General features: G+C 28.0%; 1 protein-coding gene and 1 long non-coding RNA gene across 3 annotated transcripts in view; both read right to left on the bottom strand.

Moving 5' to 3' along the window:
* The window catches only part of NetA (Netrin-A), a 238,349-nt gene that overhangs the window by 77,919 nt on the left and 134,899 nt on the right, over nt 1–25,531 (bottom strand). The window lies entirely within an intron of this gene.
* LOC148226746 (uncharacterized) overlaps nt 747–25,531 on the bottom strand; it is a 69,295-nt gene continuing 44,510 nt past the window's right edge. The window contains exon 3 of the long non-coding RNA XR_015812210.1: nt 747–821. This is a non-coding gene — a long non-coding RNA (uncharacterized LOC148226746). The remainder of the gene's footprint in view (nt 822–25,531) is intronic.

The following is a 25,531-nucleotide window of genomic DNA, read 5'->3' on the forward strand; positions in this document are numbered from 1 at the left end:
ATACGCACATTGTTTTGGGATCACGAATCCGAATCCATTAAGCAACATCCGTTAGGTGAAAATGGTCCAAGAAATATATTTGTCGAAACGGCTCCCCGCGGTGCTCCGTAATTAGCCGTTTGGTCCATCGCACCTCCGCGCGCTACAGGGAAGACCTCGGATGCTGCGAGATATCCAAAGCACCACCATCCATCATCACACTTTTTAACCAGACTGTTTGACACAACGATAATAACCCACCGAAACGCACACGTATCCCTCGTCTCGGGGCCAATTTCACATTTCTCCAACGAATGACACTAAGTATAAAATTTCATCTTTGAAAGCATTCCTTATTTGAGTTGACGTACTACAATACATAGTGTACACTAGACGTATAAAAAAAAATATATTTATAGTTGTTCATAATTACGTTGATCAAATTTTTTTACATGAATCAGTCGCTCGACACCCTTTAATCACACGACAATATGCCTTTCCTAAGTAAAAGCTGTTATGACGTGTCTTCGGCTTACTGAAAATGAAAATGAACATAAATATATATAAGAGACTCCAGTCCGAATGTTCGAATACCGAATATATTTGCCAATTTTTAAATTATTGGTAATACGAATACTTGTATACGACAACAACTACGCCTTTTAGCCTTGATGTATCGCTGCATTATCTAAAGCCCTTTTATGTTTTGCAAAATGTTCTTTCTGTTCCACAACTGCACGATATTGACTAATATATATGACTGTTTTTTGAAATTTCGGCAATTAGAAAGTGTTTTTTCTTCATTGTTTGCTCGCATGATCATAATAAATTATCTAAAACACCTAAAAATGAACATGTTATGATTAATAAAAGATAAAATATTCAATATCAGCAATTTAGAAAGTACACAGTAACACAATTTAAATCATATATATGACTAATTTATGGAATTTCGGCAATTACAAAGTATTTTTAATAAATCATGTACTTAAAATGTACATAAAAATTAAGATTTGTTATTTTGATTTAAAAAATCGTGTTTATGCTATAATATCTGCACAATATTAACTCGGAAATATGGGTAATTTTATTATTGTGCTTACATGCATTACAATAATAAATTACTTAAGAAAAACTTTAAATTTAATCTTTTTTATATTGATTTAAAAAATACGAAATATTTAATACCTGCTACTGAGAAAGTACATAGTTGCATAATATTGACATGAGTATGAATATTTATAGAATTTCGTCAATTATAAAGTTTTTTTCAGTTGCTATAGCCATAGCTGTATTTATATAATTTGTATGTAAAGATGAAAATATAAATTTTGCAAAACATACAAGGCTAAATATAATGCAGTGGTTTATTAAAGAAAAAAATACATTTAAATGTAGATTTTGTGTTAACTAGTATTTTTACTTTTTTTTTGAGAATTTGTTGTATCGAAATATTTTAAAGCAAATTAAAAAAATGTTTTTATATATTATCTCATTACGGTTCAAGGATAATTTTCATTAAAATATTATCTTTAATTTCATATAAAGCACACATGTTTTTAACGGGCGTTAAAATCCGTTTTTGTACAGATGTTACAAATAGATAACGAAAGGATTTTAATAGATAAGGTTCGAATGCGTTCATTAGAATGCGAAGGAACAAAGGGTATTAATAAAGGGCCCACCGCCGGGTCTATTGTGTACAAAAAACGCTGCGTTTCTAATTGAATTTTATTAATGAATAAAAAAGGCATTTCAATACGGCCGCACGGGTGAACGTTATTGAATTTGTTATAAATTATGAGGGCAAAAAATAAATGTAACTTTTTCAAGATGCAAAGGAGTGATGATACAGACGAATTAAAATTACCCCGCTTCGTATAAAATTTACAATTCAAATCGTCTCATTACAATGAAGGTATATGCGGCAAAAAACGTTTATTTTTTGAATAGCAAAATTTGATATAAACGTGTATACAATAAAAAAATTGTTTTATGCAAAAAATAATGTAAATTTTTATTATCATGTATATTTGAACATAATACCGTATAGACGAATAATTTAAATATATATCTTCTATATAATTTGTCATTTTATTTTCAAGCTAAGTGAAAAAGTATGTAGTATATGATGAATTCCGGAAATTCATCTATAGTTTAATTCAATTAGCATTTGATAGATTTAACAATGGTTAACGAATAATGGACTTACATTTCCTGGAACGAAGGATTACATCATTGTAGAGGTGTCACTATATTTTTGGATTAAAACTACTACTATACAATTAGCTAATAGAAACGATTCTCGGAATAAGTGAATACATTAATAAATTATTTGAGAAGAAAAAACAATATTTTAATTTATAATAGCTTTTTTTATCACCTTGCACATATTATATATTTTGTTGATATTACCTTATGTTAAATTAATCAACTAATATTAGTATTACAGGTAAAAGTTAAATTTCAGATAATATTTCAACAAGACTTCTTGAAAAATGTATTTTTAAATGTGTAACTAAGTTAAAGAGTAACAAAATAAAATATATAAAAAATAACAATTGAATCGGAAAAAATAATGTTTAAAAATAATCTAAGGCCTAAATAATTTTGATTTGGTCGAAGAAATTGATAAACAAATTTTATTTAATGCATAAAATATTAAATTCTAATTAATTTATATTTTTTAAATTGAATATATTAAAAAAAAATTAGGTAAATTACGTTAATATGAATCATATTTAAACTAAATATTTAAATCAACTCAAACGACTTTCATATAATCATCATACATTAGATTGCTCTGATATAATTAGTCATTCGTTGCTAATGATTTAAATATAATAAAAAACATACATAAGTTAAAACAACTGATGTGATTTATATATTAATTTGTATTACATATATAATAGTATGTTTAGTTGTATTGATATGTAAAATATAAAGTAAAATATACAAACGTCGTGGCAACCGTTCGCCAAGCAAAACAACGTTTCTCAGAACCACTTTAAAACGGCTTTTCAAAAAAGAGAAAAAAAGCGTAATGAAACATTTAAAAAAAATATAAATAGATTAATAAAAAAATCTTCAGTAATAAATTGAAATAATTCTCAGTACTTATTAACATTCACTACATTATATAATTCTAAAATAAACACGTAGTTTATTGTGAAAATTTATAAAAAAATATTTTATTTTTTAAATATGTTTAAATCTACATATGTTTATATAATACTATATATTTATAATTAACAAAGTTTTATTTTATAAATACAGCAATAATATTTCTTCGCATCTGAATTATGAAGCCTTTGATGAAGCATTGCATTTTTTGTAAGTACTTGCGTTTTTATTTTTTCTAAATGGAAAATGTTTGAGAGTGCCGAAACAAAACGTGTCATGGAACTTACACTGTAAAATAATACTTTCGGACTGTTAAATAGGGATTTCCTGTATCAAAATTACATGAGAAAAATCTGTTTACATCTCGTGCTAGCGGTGCTAATCAGCAACAGATCATAATTCACTGACGGTAAATAATAACAATATACTTAAATGTCGTATTTTTGTGTACCACCGTCCTCCGAGTATGCCGTGTGTAATTTTTGCAAATACTCGCATTTAATTTTTTTTGTTAAAGGGCAATTGCTTGAGGATACTGAAACGAAATTTGTCATAAAACTTACTTTGTGAAACAATACTTTTGGACTGCAAAATAGGGACTTGCCCTTTTTTGATCTACCGTTCTCACTACCTACTTAAACGGTAAATCGGTTTTGCGAAATAGAAGAATAGCCAGAGAATTTTGCATTTTAAAAATTGTGTGAGATATATTTTTCATGTGAAATTAAAATGACTGGGTACCCGATAAAAATTACAGTCACTCTTTATTTTAAATCAAGAGACATATTTTGTAAATATAATACTTGTATCTACGTTCTTATATATTTGAGAGTCACAATGTTTCAATAGCGCATTTTATTTATAATTGAATTTCTAAACATAAATCATAAAAATTACGATTTAATTGCCAAAATATTACTTCTAGTCATATTTGAGCTAAAATGAAAGTGCCATACAAACACATGTTACTGTGTTGTAGATTCAAATCTACGTTTGCTCAGGAGCAAAAGCAAACGTAGTTTTGTGCGCAATTTGCATTCGCAGTGTTCAACCGCCGTAAAAGAACATCAAAATACGTCTACGTTCATCTTGCGTACAAAGTAGCAATACGAAATAATATTAAATCTGTGATGCTTGAATCCTTTGAAATGAAATTAATATGATTTTAATTAACAGACTCATCTCGTTCAAAGCGTGCGAATTTAACCCTTAACGTCTGCAACATCAGCTTGGAGCGTGCCGTCAGACAACAAATTCGTTTGATACAAACTATTCCGTGTGTTTGTATACGTTTCGATGCAAACATTGAAAAGTTTGACAGGGCCGGTGCATGTGCAAGCGGTCAGAAATTGGCCGAGGGCGCTCTCTCACAAAGGGCAGGATCAAACCAGACGGGACGGGGCTTTGCCCCTTGGACGAGAATTAAAACTTCATAAATAAACAGGTCCGACCGCCCCCGAGATAACAACCCTTTCTGTGTCGTTTGCCGGCAACTTACGCTGCATAGATGCTAAGTATTATTAATTGGGGAATGTATACATACTCTTATATACACAGCGAAACGATGCAATTAGAAATCGTGTTAGTACATCTAATATAAATAAGAACGAATAGAAATCAAATAACGCGGCACATTAAAATTTATATTGAAAGTATAATATTTTTAATGAAAATTAATTACATATTATATGTTCAGAAACAGAGCAGCTATTTTATTAAAAAAATAGTATATAAAAAAGGAAAACTCATACTAAATAAACTATTTGTGTAATAATGTAGTTATATATATATATTTTCTCTTGTACTAAAAAGTTTTTTTTTTTGTATTAATTACTTTGATTCCATATACTCGGGTATCTCTCATTCAATAAAATGTGATTTAAAATTTTCATTTTATCGTTTTGGGGTGGAAGAGAATCTGCCAGTTAATTTAAGCACGGATTCAGGTTGAAATATTGGCTACTTCGCCCGAGCGAATTTGAGAAACGCAGCCATTTATAACGGCATACGGTTTCAAACGACCTGTTCAATCTTCGGCAAAAGAAACAGATTAATGTTGCACTCGCCCTCGAAGTACATCGGGGGTGAGGGAGTAATAGATAGTGGCAGCCGTGATGAGGAAGTGAAGAGATGCAAGCGCGGTGGGGTCGGAACCCCGTCTGGTGGCTTATATTGCCTCCCACAGTGTCAACTCCGGGGATGAGGGGTGGATTTAAATATTGTTTTACTAAATCACGCGGGGTTGATTGCTCCTGCCGAATTAATTATTGTCCAACTTATATTAAAGAAATTCTGATGGCGAGGGAGGGAAAAAGTCTGGAGGTGAGCAACTTCAAGATTTTCTAATATTATATATTATACATTTAGTTGAAAAACCATTGATATAAATTCATAAATATTAAAAAATATAGTTCTTTCAAAATTAAATGCATGATTAAAATTTTAATTTTAATTATATACATACATATATTATTTGATTTAATATATAAATATATATATTTTTAAAACTGATTTTTTCTTATGCACCCAAAAATATTTATGAATAATTTAGAAAAAATTCTGCCTTCAAATCTATATGTGCTTATGTGATGATAAACCATATATAGAAGTTTTAATTATTTTTATTTATACACAGAAACGCTTTTTAAAAAAGCTTGATATATGTATATTGCTAAAATAAAATAAAATATGACTCTCTAATGCAAGACGTGGATATTATTATTATTTCACAAAGCTTGAATATGTATAACTATATATGTCTCTTTTACAATGCTAGTTTGGTAATTAGAAGTTGAATAGAAGGTAGTACTCAAATTTTTCATAATTAAATGAATTATAAATTTTGTTTTGAAAGCTTAATATGCATTATATAAATTGATTAATGTAATTTATCACCAAAGAAAGTTTTTCCTTTTCTATAATAAATGTAAAAAAGGATTCGTGGCAAAATAATGCAATAAAAGAGCATTTAAAGCTCAAAAACATATACTCATAGAGGTTAAATTGAAAAGCAGTTTAAACACTCTTCTAAATTAAATTTACTAAAGTTTCTTTAAAAAGATACAGTTATGTGATATGAATGAAGAATTTCTTTTATTTTATTGAAAAATGCATAATACTTATTATGCCTTTTAGATAAAATAAAATCATTTAAAAAAATGTTTTAATTTTATCTAAAAATGTCTCGTTGGAAAAAATAAATAAAATTGATTTAAACAGATGGAAAATATAAATGTATGTTCAATTAGAAAATTTCATTTAAAAGTAGCAAGTTAAATATATTTCTTTAATAAATGTATAAAAACTTCCTGACAAAATAAATGCATTATTAAGATATAAATATTATTTTAAAAAGCTTTAAGATCTTAAAAAAAATATAATAGCTTAAAAAGCTTAATAATATAAGCAGTTTAAACGATTTTTTTTACTTAAAAGCAAATAAAAAGGCAGCAATTTTGAAGAAAAATTAATAATAAATTTATAAATAAAAAAATATTAATTTACTACATAAACGCCTCACATAATTATCTTAATATTGTATTTTACTAGTTTAAATATAAATGTATAAACAATTTTACAAACTGAATTAAAAAAATCAGTCTATAGAATTAAAAAAAAAATATTTAATTATATCTTGAAAATCTTAAAAAAAATTATAATGGAAATTACTATGTATTAGCAAACTGGTTTTATTATAAAGAAATTAAATCGCTTAAAAAAGTTTTTTTTAAAAAAGACTAATAAAATATCCCCTCTTTTAAATTTCATTTAAAAAAATAAATAATAGCAATTAAGAAATTGAAAAGCAATAACAATTTGTAAATGTTATTAGGTATTATTTTAAGAACTTGTTAAAATAGACAGTAAGCATATAAATCCTAATAATATAATTTTTTAACTTGAAAATTAGCAATTAATTTTATGCAAAAAGAACGATATTTTAAATGCTTTAAAATATGTTAGTTTTAATATATAGAATTTTTTTTTAATTAAATGTAAAAACACTCCTTTTGAAATTATATACATTATCAATATAATGGAATATTTTTAAGAGCTTGAATCGCTTTTTTTAAACTGACCGTTATGATAATAAGCTTTCTTCTTAATTACATGTAAAAAAGCTCTTATAACAAATGTGAAAAGCTTGAAAAGCTCAAAAATATTTAAATATTATGAGCTTCAATAAATAATATATTTTCAATAAAAAAAGTTTTACATATGACACAAAAAACATAAAAAGAGCTTAAAGTAATCAATGTTAAATTATATCATTTAAAAATATTATTTAAAAAATAGAGCTTTAGGAACGAATTTAAAATATTTTTTTATTTACATGCAAAACAATCACTTTAAAAAAATAAATATGAAAATTTAATAAATAAAAGTAATTAAGGAAAAAATATAAGAAGTTAGTGTAGATTTTAGTTTGCTTAAAAAATAAATAATATTGTAACAACAATTCAAAAGTAATTTTTTTATCATCATTTACCATCTTTTTTAATACTAAATATATAAATCAATTAATTATTAGACTAATGAGAATTAATTCTTAATTTTAAGTTAGGTATTGAAGCTCTGGTGTCAAGTTTAAAAGTGTAATATTATAGAGATACATACACATGATAATTTTTATCGATTTTGTAATTAATCAAAATGCGAAGTTGATGTATTTTGTTTGAAAAAATATGCAAAAGGTAAAAATACCTTAATAAAAACGTAAACATTAATATTATAAGCACGCCCACCTTGCCGTGCGAGTTTAGAATTGCAAATTAAGCATTTTAACCACTGTGCTTCGGATGAGTTTATCAAACTAATTACACGCTGGGGCGTGTGTGTATGTATATAAACGCGCTTAGGTAAAATAATATGAGAAAATTTAATTCATAAGCAATTACGGACATTAAAATTGAAAAACGAACGCGGTAATACATGAACAAAGGAAATGCGCTGTTTCACGGGTGGAAATCTGTAACGTTACCTACTCAACGCGATCCACCCTTCATGTATCGGATTAAAATTATGACCGAGGAATTGGAAAGTTTAATTAGACGGGGGGCGAGCGAGGGTTGCCTTTGAGGAATGTGTCGTTGAGCAAATGTCCCCTGTTTGTAAACAATCGTGCCTACGCCCCCCAAAAATTTGCACCCCATGTCCCGTTATTAATAACCGTTCATATTCACGATTAGCAAAATACAGGTGACACTCTCTCAAAACCTCGAGGGTTGACGTAATTGATGATATTGGCGAAAAACACATGTAAATTTGAGTTTACCATAATCAATTAAATTATATTTTCGCTAGTAAAAATATATATGTATATCTATCGTTGAAAATGTATTCGAACCAATAAAGTAATACACAGTTACTGTTACGTATATGATTTATTAAGATAACTTTAATTAGAATTTTAGACTTATCAGTCCCTTTGTAACTGCTGAATTTTTCAATTTGATCCGATACTAAATGGCACTTTCGCGCTGTGACTTAAAGGGCGTGCGACCCCTCGAAGGCGCTACTTTTAATCTGAACCCTAGACCGAATTGAAATATTGTTACCTTAATGACTTCTCTTTGTGTACCGATGATATGTTGTAATGATTGTTGTCGGCCGAGTTTGTAATTAAACCGGGGGACTGCGAGATGCTCGTATATCAACGTTATCGTACACAGACACTATCCAGGTGAAGATATATATACGCGCCCGTGTAAATAATCCGAAAACCAATTACGGCACTTGCGATAAGAATACGCAACCCGCGAAGGGACACCCGACTTCCGATGGGGTCTGTGTCGAGATAAAAATTTGTCGGCTCCTACCGTGTGTGTTGATACGGAGACTCAGAGTTTCGGATAGGGGCGCGAATGACGCATAAATTTATTATCACTTTAAATTATTTATGTTATCGAGTCGCAAGAGGGATGTGCATATTTGCGACGAAGGGTTCAAATATTACATCATCTCTTCTACAAAGTTTGTAGTTTAACTCAAACCTCGAAATGAGGCTTTCACCACTGAATTCTGAACAAAGTTTATTAATGTATGACATATTTAGTGATAATTTATTTTAAATCACTATATTGCTGTCAAATAAATAGACGATAAGAATTTAAAAGTATAAATTATTTGACAAAAAATGTACTTTTCTTGTCCTGTTATCGTTGTTATCTCAAGGATCGATAAACGTATTTGCTTAATATATCCCGTCGTCATCGTCGTCTAGGGAATATTATTATTCAATGTAATCAAATCTCAAGAAAAATGTAGCTACATATTCGTGTCGAAGGATTAAAATGTTACATAATCTGTATTTTTACTCAAAATATAAGACAGTGTACGTCACTGCAAATGTTATAAGCTTCTGTTTTTATTGTTTATTACAGATCTCCCTTATAATATAAGTAATCATTAAAAATATGCATTTAAAGACTACAATTTTATATTTATATATAGCAAGTATTTATTTTTGATTTTTTCTATTTTATTAATATAAATATTAGAAGTAGAATACAAAATTGACAACATATGATTATATTCAATTATTAAATAAAAATACATTATATAATTAATACATAAAAATGAATAAGTATTAACATATATGTATCATTATTTTTAAGCATAAGCAAAAATGCGCTTTTTAATTATTTGGGAAGTACAAGACGATAATATTAAAAATAGTTATTATACTGAATGAAATATCCACATATGGCATTTTTTTTAATAGATATAAATATTAAAAATAGGATTCGAAATGATGATTTAAGAATGAAATATATTATTACGTTTAATTCTATATTCAGATATTGCATATATTAATACTTTTGATTTTATTGAAAATAATATTGAAAGTAGCATTAAACAGATATAGACAAATATTTTATCCATTTAGGATTTTTAAAATTAAAATAAATTACCAAAAAAATAATATTTTAATAATTTGGGAATATAAAAAACAGATAATACTTAAAAATAGTTGATATTTCCTATAAATAGCTTTGATTCAAAAAATTTATTTTCATTGATATAAATATAATTTGTAAAGAAGGATTTTAAATAAAGAAAATGTTAGTATACTTATAAAAAATGCGAAATATATGATTTTAATAAAATATTAAAATGAAAGAGTATTTGGACATACTAGAGTAGACCTGGACATTTTTTTATAACTTTAACAAATCAGTAAAAAAGAACGTTAAAAATACGCTTTCATTATAATTTTAAATTTACATTTAACAAGCAAATATTTTTGAGTTTTTAGATTTTATTGATAAATATAAATAAAATTAGGTTTAAAAATAGAAAATAAATATGGTTATTCGTTTATATAATAGTTTTAATAAATAAAATATATCATATATAGCAAACTTTTCTAATATAATATTTATGGAAATTTAAAGACAAAAATATTTAAAAATGGTAAATGATTTTATTTGTTTAATTCAAGATTTACTTATAGCAGAAAATTATTTCCGACCTCTTTAATGAAATAATAAAAGAAGGATGCAAAATAATATGCATTTTAAAATATTTTTTATGAAGTATTTAAATTATCATTTAATAATAATTTAGGAATTTAAAGGAGTACTATGATTTATTTTAGTGTAATTTTAAATTCACATATAGCAAGAACTTATTTTTCAATTTTTCGATTTTATAAATAGGAACATATTTCGATTTTATAAATATGAAATACAAAAAAGAAAAATTATATTCCAATTGTTTTAAAGAAGAGGAATATATTATTGTATTTATACATTAAAATTAAAAGATTTGTAACATTATCTTAATCATATATAATTTTACTAAATAAAATAAATAGGCAAAAGTACGTTTTTTTGAATAATTTTGCAATTTTAAAAGACAGTATTTAAAAATAGTTATAATTTTTTATTTATATTTTTTTTATATAAAATTCATATATAGCAAGATTTGATTTATTTCATTACTATCAATATTAAAAGTTTGATTTAAATTAGATGAAACATATGTAAAAAAAATTGTAAAGGAGCTGGACAATTATATTAATAGATTTCATTAGTTTTATATTCTTATTCATTTTTTAATATTACTAAGAATTTTAATATCAATTATTACAATGCTTTGCAATTTTCTAAAAATAATATTTCTAAGAATTACTTGTTATATTATACTAAAAAAATAGTTTTTGATACAAAAATAACTTTTTTGGGGACAAGCCATTTAAGTTATCAGCAAAAAGTGTAATTGTAACGCCTTAAAAAATAATAATTAAATGTGATGTTTTTTAATACAAAATTGCGAAATATTTAAAAAATAATTTTGGATCCTAAAGATAACTTTAAATAGTTACACTATATTATGATATATTAAATAATTAAGTGAAATAAAAAATATATGTTTTGAGTATTTTACCGAAGCAAAATTTTAATAAATATAATTGATATTGTCTAAAAAATAATGAAACAAATATATAATGCAGAATATAAATAAACCAATAGATTTGATATAAATTGTTATCTGTTATTATAATGTAATATGGTACCATGATGGACCATTCCTAGATATGCACGCAATTTCAGTCAATTATAACGGAAGCTGTGTGCGATCAATGCGTTTAGTCTGTCGTTTACGTGACAGGAATGACCATAGAGAAAAACGGCACCCTTTAATAAAAATATACTGAAATTGATTTCGTGACTTCGAAGGGTAATATATATTTTACCCAAGAGGGTAGTCAATAGATAAATAAAAAAACAGCATTTACAGTATACAGTGAGGTAAAAAAAATATTTTTTATAATGCTGATATGTATACAAAATAAAAATATAAAGAGGAAGTTGAATATCAGCTTTCTCTATCTGCTTGAGAATATTGATATTTTTCAAGAGAAGATGTCGATGATCTGTTATTTAGATATTGTATTATTGTTTTATATTGCTAATAATTTATATTTACATTATCAAGTATTTGTAAACATATATGTATCATACATAATGTATGTACTACTATTCAATATATTCTTCTATCGTATGGTATGCAACAACCCCATCCCTTGATCTGTCGCAATAAAGCCTATATAAATAGAGAGCGGGTCACTTCTTCGATCAAACACAATATAGTGTATTGTTCTGTTATTATTTGCACTACACGACAAACATTATTTCGAAACGCATAATAATAATATATTTTATATATTATATACATATAAAATCTGAATACTGCATGTAAAATTGTGTTGCTTTTTCTCGTATCGTATTCCCATTTTTAATTATTATTTCCGAAAACATATAAAATACTCTAGCGTGCAAAATATTTTACATTACATTTCTAAAGAGTAAAATTTGTTTTAAATAAAAATAGTATAGAAGAGTTATTACTATAATGAACTTTATATATAGCTTTAGGTATGAATTAGGCTACTCCATAAATTTTTAATTTACAGGAAATATAACAAGCTTATGAAACTGTGTATTATCTGGCACTTTTAAAATATAATGGGCATTTTTTTTATTGTTATAAGCATCCGTCTGTCACGCTTATAATCATTCGTACGTGATTCCACGTATCACGTTCTCTTTCTATTTTTATTATTTACGTTCCTCAGAGGAAAAATCTTCCTTTCCGTTCGGCATCCGCCCGTGTTATTTTCGATTCGGCGATTTTTAATCAACGTTGTGTGCAAACAAAAGGCATCGTTTGTTCTAGAGCTCTCTCGGGGACCGTTTGCCATCTTGTATAGTCACACTATCCGGAAACGACTTGTGCAAACTCATAAACCAAACAGAGGCGTCGCTTGCACAAACTCCGTCGATCTAATTTCGCGTCATATCACACCGTGTGACGTTTCAATTTAACTTCTTAATATTTAATTATAACCTCTGATTGAGCTCAAATGCTGCTGCTACTCCTGTTTCGGTATACACCCTCCGACGGAGTGAATTAGCCCTCTCCGAACATTAACCGTACCCATCGGGTCAATATTGACCACTTTAATCGTCCCCTACTTGTGAGTTACTGCCATTGCTCAAATGTTCTAAACATATAATAATTAAAACTATGCTGAATTTACGAGTTATGTTAATATTTTGCAAAATATATTATAGTTGCTTTCATTTGAAACATTTGTAGTAAGTAATAGAAAACGACTCGAAATGTGTTCGATAACTAGAAACGTAAAGTTGATAGGGAGGAGGATATATTTTTCTAATTAATATGATATTAATGACACATTTTTACCTAAAGGATTAAATAAATACATATGTACTTTAATTTTTTTTGTTTCAAGTTAAAATAACGGAACTGTAATCAGTGGTTCGGTGATTATTGCGGAAACGAAAATTTCAAACGATAAATAATCTGATCATAGATAATCATATATTTACGAATACGTAAATACAATATAAAATAAACAAAGTAATGTCTGTACATATAATAAATATTGGTATGCTTTAAAAATATTGAACAATTTTATTAGTATGATAATCTTTTATTTCCTATGATTACACAATTTTTTTTTAAAAAATATTAGGCAATAATATTTTATTATAAAAAATGTTTGACAATCAAACAATCACATTTATTCAGAATTTTACTGTGTGGTATTATCGTGTGCGCTATTTTCTTTTGTGCAATAATCCGTTTACCATAATTAAAACAATATTAATTTCAGGCATGGGATGGAATTTCTTCAAAACTCTACGTTCTTTGTAAAATCATAACATATATTTTTATAAAAAAATATTTGTTTGGTAACTCTAAGGGACGCAGCTGGAAACTAGTGAGATTATATTACATATTGCGACAGACTATGGTAGGCGAGATCATTATTCTCCGAGCGGTGGTGGAGAAGCTGGCGCAGGGATGATGTTTAAAGTTCTGGTTTGTGTGGCAGCAACATTATGGTTCTCATATGATGGATTTCCTCTCAGTATGTTGTCCTCAGGCAGACTCTGTTAGCTTCTTCGAGTGTTACCCATGTCTGCCAGGTCCTTCCAAGAGCCTTATGTATTTAGGCCTGCAAAGCTTGCTGACACAATCAATGCTGCGAGCATTCAGCCAATCATTGCACTCGCTTCTTATAACAACGAAATAAATATACGCTTTTAGAAAGTGATATTTGCTTGCTGAACAACTTCGAGGTTGAATTGTGCAACGGAAATGTTGTGGCTTTACGGTGCTTTTTGTCTTCCGGTGATATTTTTTCACGTGACCGTTTCGTAATAAATAAACATTCATTCAATGCACCGGAGAATCCTTGCGTGTTATTTATAGGGGAACTCTTTTTTTCTAGTCGTACGAGGGCCTTTGTGTGATCACACTATGGTTTAGTTTATCCTTATTGATTATGATTTTGGTCACAGATTTTACCGCGAATTTCAAGAATAGGATCACCCACAGTAATTTATTAAAAATTAAGAAAGTTAAACATTTAATTTTGCCAGTAACAGTTTCACATTTTATGATGATTTTTTATTGCTTCTTTTAATTTTCGCATGGACATAAAAATATATTGGTTCATACTACAGATTCTGTTTCAGTGTTTTTAACCTAGTTTAATATTAAATTCTGGGACTAAATTTGAAGAGAGGATGTAAAATAAAATAAATACTCGGAAGATGATTTTGCTATTCTAAGATTTTTAGAAGTTTTGGTTCTAGGTAATATTTCAATAAAAAGCCATAATCAATTACAAATAAAATGTTTAAAGGGCCTCAAATAGGAATATAGAGAGGAACTTAATTGTTATTTAGAGTTTTATATATTTAAAAAAATAAATATAAATATAGCACGATCCATTTTATTACAAAACATTTTTTTTTAAATTTTCATTAGATTTGCAAGAAGCAAGAACTAGGGAATATAGTGGATCATTGATATGGAGATTATAAATAAAACTATGCTAAAATAAATTATAAATTTAGCCAATTTTAATACCACTATAATTTTAATACCATATTACTCAGATGTAAGTATTTATTATCAACATTTGCAAAAATATATATTGAATGTATTTAATAAAATAAAATCTGTTTTACTTATATAATAACAATAAAATTGTTTAAAATCAATAATTGTCTTAACCAATAAAATAAAAAAGCCTTTTTAAACACCTAGTTGTAAAGATTACCGAAAATATTCATGTTACGATTGTGCAATGTTGCATTTTGTTATCGAATCAAAACGTGTTCAATTATTTTGGACCACGCTTTAATTAAGAACCAATTTTCCGGTGTCCCGAGCAGTAGGCTCGCGGAGACGTTAAAGCGAGTGATTTATCAATTAAAATTTCCACTAAGACAAAGAGAGCCAGCCCGTCATGCCAACGTGGTACATGCGGACCGCCCGCGGCAATCGCGCCGACGGTTGACGAGCCACGTCTACTACAATTAACCGCCAGCCTGCAAATTTTCATCTTATCTCGTTTATTTTGCCTTCAAACTTTTCAACGTCGGACGATTTTTTATTTTATATAATTACGCTAAGTGAGCTATCAAATCAAGCAACCGGGTTAAACAAACTTGTACACTGCTGAAATGCTGTGAATTTTATAAAATACATGTCTAGGTTTTTGCATGATGAAACATCGTATACACTGCTACACTTTTTGTTTTGAAGCTGAAGTGGTTTGAATTTATAGCCAAAATATATGCCTGAAAAACTGGTAACAGTTTATTTTATAAAACAAATTTAGAATTCTGCATATAAATTAAAATATGCAGTGTTTATGTGGTAGAGTTGTCTGGTATATTCTGGTATGAATAATACGTAGAAATACATTTAAAGCAAGATATGTACATGAAACTTATAATTCGATTTTCATTGCATGTTTTTGTATTGTGTTTAATACCTTTCACCATAATTTTACTTAAGTCGTTAAACTTAACTAGCAAAACAAAACTGTAGATGCTATAAAATGTTTTTGTGTACTATTCCGTTGAGTTATTTGCATCGTTATCTATTAATTTGTTATTATGAGAAGAAAACATTGCATTTTTGATTTACATATAATTTAAAATATTTATATATTATAAATCATAAGCATGAATATTTTTTAACATATATTAAAAAATATTTATTGACTACACTGTAAAAATAGTTTTTACATATTTATCGAAATGATAAAATAAAATAAAATATACTACAAACTAAAATCAGTAGAAACAACAAAATCAAGATATTTATTCCCAATAATATGTAACCTATTGATAGTTATGTATTGAAAATGATAAGTTTAAGGAATTTTGTAATAAAGCAAATTAAATGGCATTTATGTACATTTTTATTGTGCAACATGAAATTTTTTAATAGATCTGGATTAAGAATTTTAGAGAGTAAATTTAAATCATTAGTGATAATTAAGAAATTCACAAATTCATGAAGAATCTATCGATTTATTGCTACAGTAATCGATAGAGATGACAGTCAATTATATACTATTTGATTTATTAATCAACTGACATATTATTTTTTTATTGTATGAATAATAATAATAAAATTAACAATTTTTAATAAGCAAAAAAAAATCTAAAATATATAAAAATACTATTTTTTTAAAAATAATTATCTACTATTAAAGTTAAAAAAAACTATTTCTTAGCACTATAAATATTAGGATTTATTTTTTTATATTAATTGCAATTAAAAAGTTTGTGTAGAACAAGTTGAACTTATACTTAAAAAATATGAAAATCATTTGCAAAAATAAAAATTTCAACATCTTTAAAAATAGTTACTATTAAATTTTGTTTATAAAATAAGAGCAAAATAAGATTCATGCAATATTTTTTAAATAGGAGGAAAAGAGTGAAAAATGCAGTTTTTATGGTATGCATATGTAATCTTTTCTATAATATGATCTTTATTAGAGAGTTTTTAAGAATATTTATCTATTGAGATTAGGAAAAACTGGGAAAACACAAGTTTTTGAATTTTTATCGTATCTGGTAGATTCAAATTATTATGATCGATCATTACAGATTGGGTTAACCTAGATTATTTAAATCTCATTATCGTGCTGAAATTTTATAATATTGAGCTACTTCAGCTCATTGAGTATATTTTATATGTATTAAAATAAAATACTATAAAACTATTTCTATGACAACTAAATTTATTACCAGACTTTGCCTAGAATAGATACAAACTCATTTTTTATTTATTATAATTAATTAAATTCATCCTATTATTAAAAATTTATTTCATTTTACGTATTACAGTAGCACGTAATTGATCATCAGCACGTCGCTGTTCAGTTTCTTTAGCGGTTTTATTAGTACGCAATGCAGTAGCATGTAATCATTTTTATTAAATAAAAGTTTAAAGTTGAGAGTAAATAAAATAGCACAGTTGACTTAGAAATGGCCGCAAAAATAACATGTACAAATGTCACATCGCTATTTAGTTGTAAAAATAAGTGTTTTTTACATAAGAAAATATGTTAATAATATAATAATTTATATATGTATAAATTATTAAAACTGTTATATTTTTTATTATTTATTTTAAGAAATATTGCATCCTGTTCGAAATAAACAATTTTTAAATGCCTTTATTTTAACATATATAAAAAAATTTTTTCATGAAAAATGGCACTTAAATGATTTCCTTGAAAATTGCCTTTACAAACTTTTAAGCTTTACGCTTATAAATCAGTTATTTAAAGGTAAAACTCATTGTTACAATATTGATTTTTTATTTTCACTAAGGATAATATCCTTTGAGAAACACTAATTTTTATTTAGTCTGTCACTATTTATTTAGCATATCTTACGATATAAAATAAAAAAATAATAAATAGTCGATTGTTTCATTTTTTATTCTACACAAATTAACCTATTTCAGTCACGTAAAAAATTGACGTTTAAATTATTTGTTTTTGACAGATCACGTTTGCTATTAACGGCGAACACGAATCAGATTAATTCAGCGATTGGATTGGACATTAGGCCGCAACGAATAAATTATGCCTATAAATATACACGATTAAAAATTTGTATTAAACTGACAATATATGTGAGGATAATCTGAACCAAATTTACAAACAGCTAGAGGGCTGCCAAAACAGTAAACTTTGTCAAATATTGTAGGAGACTTGCGCCAAGTTTAATCTGGAAAGCATAGATAATTTAAAACTTTCATTACATTTACGTGGCAACAAATATAGATACACACATATATTATGTATGAAGTTTATGAGAGAATATGTTTAATTTTTAATAGACGCGTAGCTTTTACGACGACGGCCATGTGCTAGTCAATAAATGGTTTAGTATTTTTATGACTCATTAATACGGCTTGCGGTAAATATTTTCCATTGAATGTATACGTAAAATAGCACCTTATTATTATGTTAATAATTTTGTTTGAACACAGTTCGGCTTGATTGATGCCGAAACTAAAAAAGCACACACAATTTAGTTTAGCGTTAACGACTTGAGCGAGAAAGTTTAGTTCTTCGATGGAAAACCATTGAAACCAGAGGAAGAATGTGGCAATCGTCTTGGATTAATGGCTTACGCATAGTTTAAAGTTTTCCGTCAGTGGTTTGGCTTTAAATACCGCAAAACGCATAAACTTAAATATATAAATATACGAGTATACATATATTATGAAGGAGATTAAAATACACTAAAAAAGCATATTATCATTTTTACTATGTAAGCTATAATTTTTAGTACGTTTAATTATTGATAAGATGCTTTTTTTCTTAGAGTAATATAAATTTATAATGACAATAAATCATATATTGGCGCAAAAATATATTTTATTTATTATCATATAATATTATTTTGCTCCACCTTGTATTATATATAATACAAACAAGCGGTATGTCGCATGTATCGCTCGATTCGATTGACAAAGCGTAGACATAGATAGTTCTTGTTCACGTTAACACGATTAGGAAGCTCACGATGCTTTGCGTAAAAGCTTTCGAAAAGCTCTCCGAGAACAGGTGGCGAGCGGTTCGTTAGCTAGAAGCTTTGCCACTGCACCGACTCTGATTTCACATATAGTTCAATTAGCAACGTTTAATACGACTCGCATACGTATTTCACCTCTATTAATTGGGGCCCATTATTTAGCGAAATTGTATATTGGATATTCGATCCGATAAAGCTGTGAGCACGTAAACCAATTTAGGGAAACACAAAAGACACGTCAATACAACACAATAACGACTGCGCCTTAAGTTACTAAACGATAGTTTCGAATTCAATTACTAAGCTATTATTATTACTCATCAAAGATATGTAAATGTATTGTTGTATAATATTACAATAAATTGAAACACACAGATTTTGTGGAGCTAAAGAAAAATAGTGTAAAAATTACGACTAACTCAATAGCCCTTTATACTCCATTATTGGCTATGTCATCAAGAGGTCTTATAAGTTTTAAATATCGGTATAAATATAAGACTCTTTTTAACTTGAGTAGAAAAAACTATTTTTATGCAAATTGTATGTATGCTATACAATACAAGTTGAAAGTACTTATGGAATTTTAAATAAATATTTAAAAAGCTGTATTACATTAAAAAACCTATTGAACTACTATCATAGAAATACATAATAAATATATAAAAAAGTTGATATGAATATATAAATTCTAAAAAATGTTTCAAAAGAGAATAAATTTTATTAAAGCAAAAGCAAAGAATTAAACCATTTTTTACATTAAATACAGACATTTATGAAATCAATGCTTTATTAATTAGTGATACAAATTTATTTTATTTGTATAAGCATATATTAGTTATAACATATATATGGAAATGTAGCTGCCGCTATCTAATGGTGTAGTTAAAAAATCAGGTCTTGAAATCAGGAGTCTTTGTTGGAGTGTCGAGTTGAATTATCGTCAGCTGTGATTTATAGTAAAGCAGCGAGGATCTATCATGACGTGTTATTATAATTATGCTGGACAATCCGCTGATCTGACTAAAATGCTGTGATTCTAAGGCCTCCTTCTACTGCGTCTCTCTTTCTCTCTACCTGTCTGCCCGTATTCCTCTCTGTGACATATTTTATATTTCTGGTTCGAGACAGTTGATGGAGCAATTGTATCGCTCATTAGACACACCCTCAAAATATGTTTACGCCTTAAAAGTAAAACGTCCAAATGGCTACTTTCGGCGATCGGTAACAAAGGGGTGAAAATAACATTATTATTTTGATAGATACGATAAGAGATAAGACAAGAGACTGCACCGACACGAGAAACACCGGCGGATAATCAAATTTAATGCATGTCTTTAATATGCCAAAACTTTTTTAAGCAGGCATTTAATTATTTTAGCGCATGCTCGACTCGAACAAAGAATTGGAAAAATCTGGTGTAATTTCGACTTTTACCGATTTTAAGAAACTAACCAAATTTTTGGACCAGCCAAAAAAATGTTTATATATAGAGGCGGAATTAAAATCAGCATTTGTAAAAATGTTGTTTATTGTTTGTATATTCAATAGCTCTTACTTATTTAAGGATATATATTTTTAGCGCATACAGTTTAAAAACCACATTACACGAACGATCCTTCCATCGTTAAAATGCCGCCCGGGGCCGTCCGCCTCCCTACTACGCTATTGCCAGAGAGCATCATAAAAATATATAATGACAGATCCAAGATGTTTCGCACAGTCGACAATAATACAACTCGATACGCCAGCGAAGACTCTCCAACTTCTAAGACCTTTTATTTTAACTCTGTAACAAAGGAGTAAAAATAACATTATCTCTCGCGCATCCTTTCCAAACAAAAGTTAGTTTTTTTGGTGCTCGCGTAAGATTAATGCTAATACGTGGTCCGTGAAATATTAATAATTATTAACGCAATTATTGAGCCTTGATATTTCTCTTAGACCCTAAGATGAATTGATATTTATTTTTATTTGTTCAAAATGGTAACTAGAATGACATTTAAATTATTTGTGCAAATAGTTGAAACTCCCACAGTTATTTGAACATTTTTTTCATCGAAAGCATCGTCGAAAATTATATTTTTATTACAACTTTTGAGCTAAAATAATTAAAAATATACTACGCAGACTATTACTAATATTTTAGTTATTCAATTTTAAAAAATTTATAACAAAAAAAAAAATTTTTAAAGCACTATGGAATTTATGTACTTTATTATTTTTACAGAACACGGAAAATTTAAGAGATTTATTTTAAATAATAATAATATTAGAGTCCTCAGTGTTGAGTTTCGGGAGAATCTTTATATGGCCATGTATCTTAAATTTTATAATTATGATTCGAAATAGCTGTGTTTATTCACAGATGAGGATGTTGGTGGGCCAATTGCATCGCTTTTTGCACGATGTATGTTAATCAGTTGGCCGCTTTCAGCGGTCTTTAAAAAAGAGGGTAAATATAACAATAGTTCATTTTGGGGCATAGAAATGCAGGAGAATGCAAAGTTAATGCTATGCAAAAGCTAAACGGCAGTTTGCAGGTGATCAGGAGAGCGTTTCCCAAAACATTCGGGAGAAACACTACTGAGATAACGTAGTACTACGGGGGGTGGTTTCCGATCATCTAGCCCTAAAAGGCTGGATGCTACCCATTGGGTTGGACTCGTAGGGCCCTATTACCGGTAGCGGCAGTGGTTTAAGCAATGGATCATGTAGTAACACTCTCAGTTAATTTTGGGTAGAGTTGAACGCATTGTTTATTATCCATCCTTTCCAAACAAATAGTAGTTTTCCTGGGTGCTTACGAGTTATGTTAATAGGTGGTCAACGAAATTAAAAAAAAATTAGTTGCGAGCTCTCTTTTTCATTGTTATGCCTTACATTCAAAACGAGTTAATATTTATTTTAATTTGTTTGAAATAGTCGTTAAAATGACTTCTAAATTCTTTGATCAATGTAATTTAATTAATATATTTAGAGATAAAAGTGCCACAAAGTAGATATAAAAATTTCAATCGACGATATAAAACTTTGTTGTTTTAAACTAAACGAAAGACCAAATAGTTCTCGAGGGATGATCTTTGTTCGATTTCACCTATAGCTTTATTTGTAAGATAAATAAAAGTTACGTTACGTCATTGTTTTATAGTATACATTTAGGTGTTTAAAGCTTTCCTAAAGGCTTCAAATATTCAAATAGGTCCATGTTCAAATTATGAACAATAAGAAACTGTTTTAACGGCGCCCCCGGGTCGCGTACGCTAAAAACGATAAATCGACGAGTAACGGCGGCCTCAGGTTAAATATTTACTAAACGGCCCCGTTTCAGTAACTAACCGATTGTTTTACATTCTCCATCTAACCCCGCCGATAATAATTATTATCGGCTGCGATATTAATTCAGCTTTTTAACGACTAGTGCCTAATCTCCGGACCCTTTCATAAGTCGACCTCGACGATCCCTCGCCGTCATTTCTATTGATTTATTCAATAAGCAGTGTTAAATAATAAAACTGTATGAGCATCCATCACTCGAATCGATTGCGGCACTGAGTTAAGTGATTTAGTGGACCGTTCGAAGGGAACGGTCTATTATTCTTCCTCCATGGATCAATGAATGTGTCCATATCCTGGTTTTGTTCGGTGCCCGTTCGTAATTACAGCCGTACATTGAATAATTGACATGTCCACAATGTGGTGTCATGTCTAATTTTAAGACTTACGTAATAATATATAAAGGCATAAGAATAGAACTAGTTTATTATGATTTTATTTAAATTTATATAATTTATTAAAAGCACAAAAACTGGATCTTTTGCACGTACATTAAATTTATATTTGCGAGCAGTTCATAAATGTTTACGATTGAATTAAATTATGTATAGAGAAATATTAAGACATTATAGTTATTTCATACTATACACATACTATTATTTATGTGAATAAAAAGCTCCTATATTATATGCAATGCAACGATAAATTTACAATGAGTAGTGAGATATTTTCACTGTAAATTATATGTGTCTTTATTTTTATTACAATCATGATTTAAATATTTTTATTAGAATAGAATAAATTTTAATTTTCTTACATTGATTGGATAAGTTATACATAAATTTACTGTATAGGTGGTGAGATGTGATTAAAAAACACAATAAGAAAAGGGCAAAGTTCGGATTAGTTTTGGCAACAGTAGGGTGAAAGTTGAATAGGAAATAGTTTGTAGTAATTAGATTGCGCCGAATTACAATTGCCAAAAGTTTAAGTAACCGTACAATTTCACGGATCATAAACATTTAAAGTGAACTGGTGATGAATTCTCATTAGTATTCGTCTTGAAGATAATTCAAATTAATTGAATTACATATGATTACTAATAAAATATATACTTCAATAAATTTAAGGCATGATTTGACTGCTGTATTCGATCCTTGAGTGTTAAGTGTTAATCGCGTTAGTCATCAGTCAAACATACATACGAAAAGCGTAAAAAAATGTGTGAGTTTTAAGTTTTTTTTTTCTCGAATTCGCCTGGGGCTAATCAACGGTGAGTTGTACACCTTTTGACGATGATTATCGCGACTTGTTTTTGACCATTGGCACCTACGTGACGTGTCAGATAGCCATTATTTATATTTTCCACTCTTGGTATCCGCATGCAGACACCGGAGATAAAATATAATATTATAATGCACTTTCCAAAGAGACACGTATCATACAAAAATGTACAAGACAACAAATGTATGACTTATGACAGATGTAAGTGCAAAAGTATGTACCAAAAGAATGAAACTTCCCGCTACTATTCTACGAGTATATAGCCACAATCATAAAAGTGGGACGTTATTAAAATATTGCACTTGAACAAAATATTTTCACTAGATTTTTCGAAGAAAGTTTCGTTGCGTGTTTTGTGTATTTATTTATCGTTATTGATTTTATATAAGAGAATTTATTTTCAGCATTATATAAACATGTAATATATGCTGAAAAACTGGATTAAAGTGAAGGCCAAAGAGCGAGTATAATTTTATTGGATTAGCAATAATCGAATCAGTGCAACACTAATAGGAATTAATTGTTCATGTCATGTTGTTGAAAATTGTTTTAAATGGTACAGTAAATTTTGGATGCTACATAAATCTTCAGAACTGACTAGTGGAAAATATAACTACTATTTTATCACAAACGGTAAACATAAAGGGCAAGGAAGTGTAACTCAGAGGTTTTAAGGTTGCACATATTCTTTCAGAAAAAAATAAAAAGGGAAAGCTGATATGGATTTAGTCATACAGAGATTAGAAATTTCTATGAATCAAATTTAATGATAAGTTGAAGCAGGTCCATGTTTGTTTTATTATGTATTTAATAGACTTATTAGTGTTTGTAGTGTAGTGAATTGCTCATAGGACAAGCTATGTTATACTGTAATGCATTTATCTTATAGTTAATAAAATAAGAAGAATGTTGCTTAAGCAAATGTTAATTCAACTAAAATTGTAAAACTGTAGATGAAGAATAATATATGCAATTGCCTTTGATAATGTCCAGAAAATAATTTAGCCAAATTAAAACCAAGGGATCAAATTAATTAAAAATAACATTTTTTCATTAAAAAAATGTAATATAATGTGAATTTTATTTTTTTTATTAAAAAATATTTATTGATATTGTCTCTTAAAAAATAGCTAAATTAATATAATTTAATATTTCTTTTTAGTTGCAAAACAATTATAATTTTTTCTGCTCACTCTAAAATCATGTTCTCTATTTATGCGGAAGCAGAAAAATATCATATGCCTATTGCAACATCATGAAAATATTCACGAATTAGTGGTGCAAAATTTAAGAGTTGTTTGCCTACAACTCGCTATAGATATCGCTTCAAAAAATTAAATTACGGATGTGGGGAAAAATAGATTTTTTCATGGTACTACCGGTAATTAATTTTGGTCGATTTTTGCCTCAATACCGGTATTACCAGTACGATCCTATTAGGACCAAATAAACAGTTGCGAAGTTTGAAATCTTATTTTTAACGAATTATTTGATACTGGAGATAAGTGTGGTTACGAAAAAATATGTTATATACAATAATATATTTTTGCTTTTATTTACGTAAAATATTTTTGATAACTTGTACTTTAGAAACAAATGTTTTTTAAGTCCTTCTAAAAATCACCTGCATATTTTTTATAATTTAGAGGTAATTCTAACAAGCATTTTGAACAACAATAGAAGAGAGATCACGTGACTAAATAAATTGAAAATAATACACGGACGTCCCAAAACGTTTATCATCTACACACGAAAAAACAACACATTTTTAAAGAAAAATGCGTGCTTAGTACCTTGGGCACATTACTATTGTTCTTCAACTTTTAGTTACCGATCACCTCAGTGGCAATCTTGACCGTTTTTTTAAGCGTGAAAATTGGCAAAATTTTCGAGCCAGCCAAAAATATGTTTATATTTAGGGGCGGAATTAAAATCAGCTTTTGTTAAAATGTTGTTTATTATTTTCACATATT

Source organism: Plectrocnemia conspersa, unplaced genomic scaffold, assembly GCF_051122295.1.
Source record: "Plectrocnemia conspersa isolate PC_06_02 unplaced genomic scaffold, ASM5112229v1 ptg000014l, whole genome shotgun sequence".
Classification (NCBI taxonomy): domain Eukaryota; kingdom Metazoa; phylum Arthropoda; class Insecta; order Trichoptera; family Polycentropodidae; genus Plectrocnemia; species Plectrocnemia conspersa.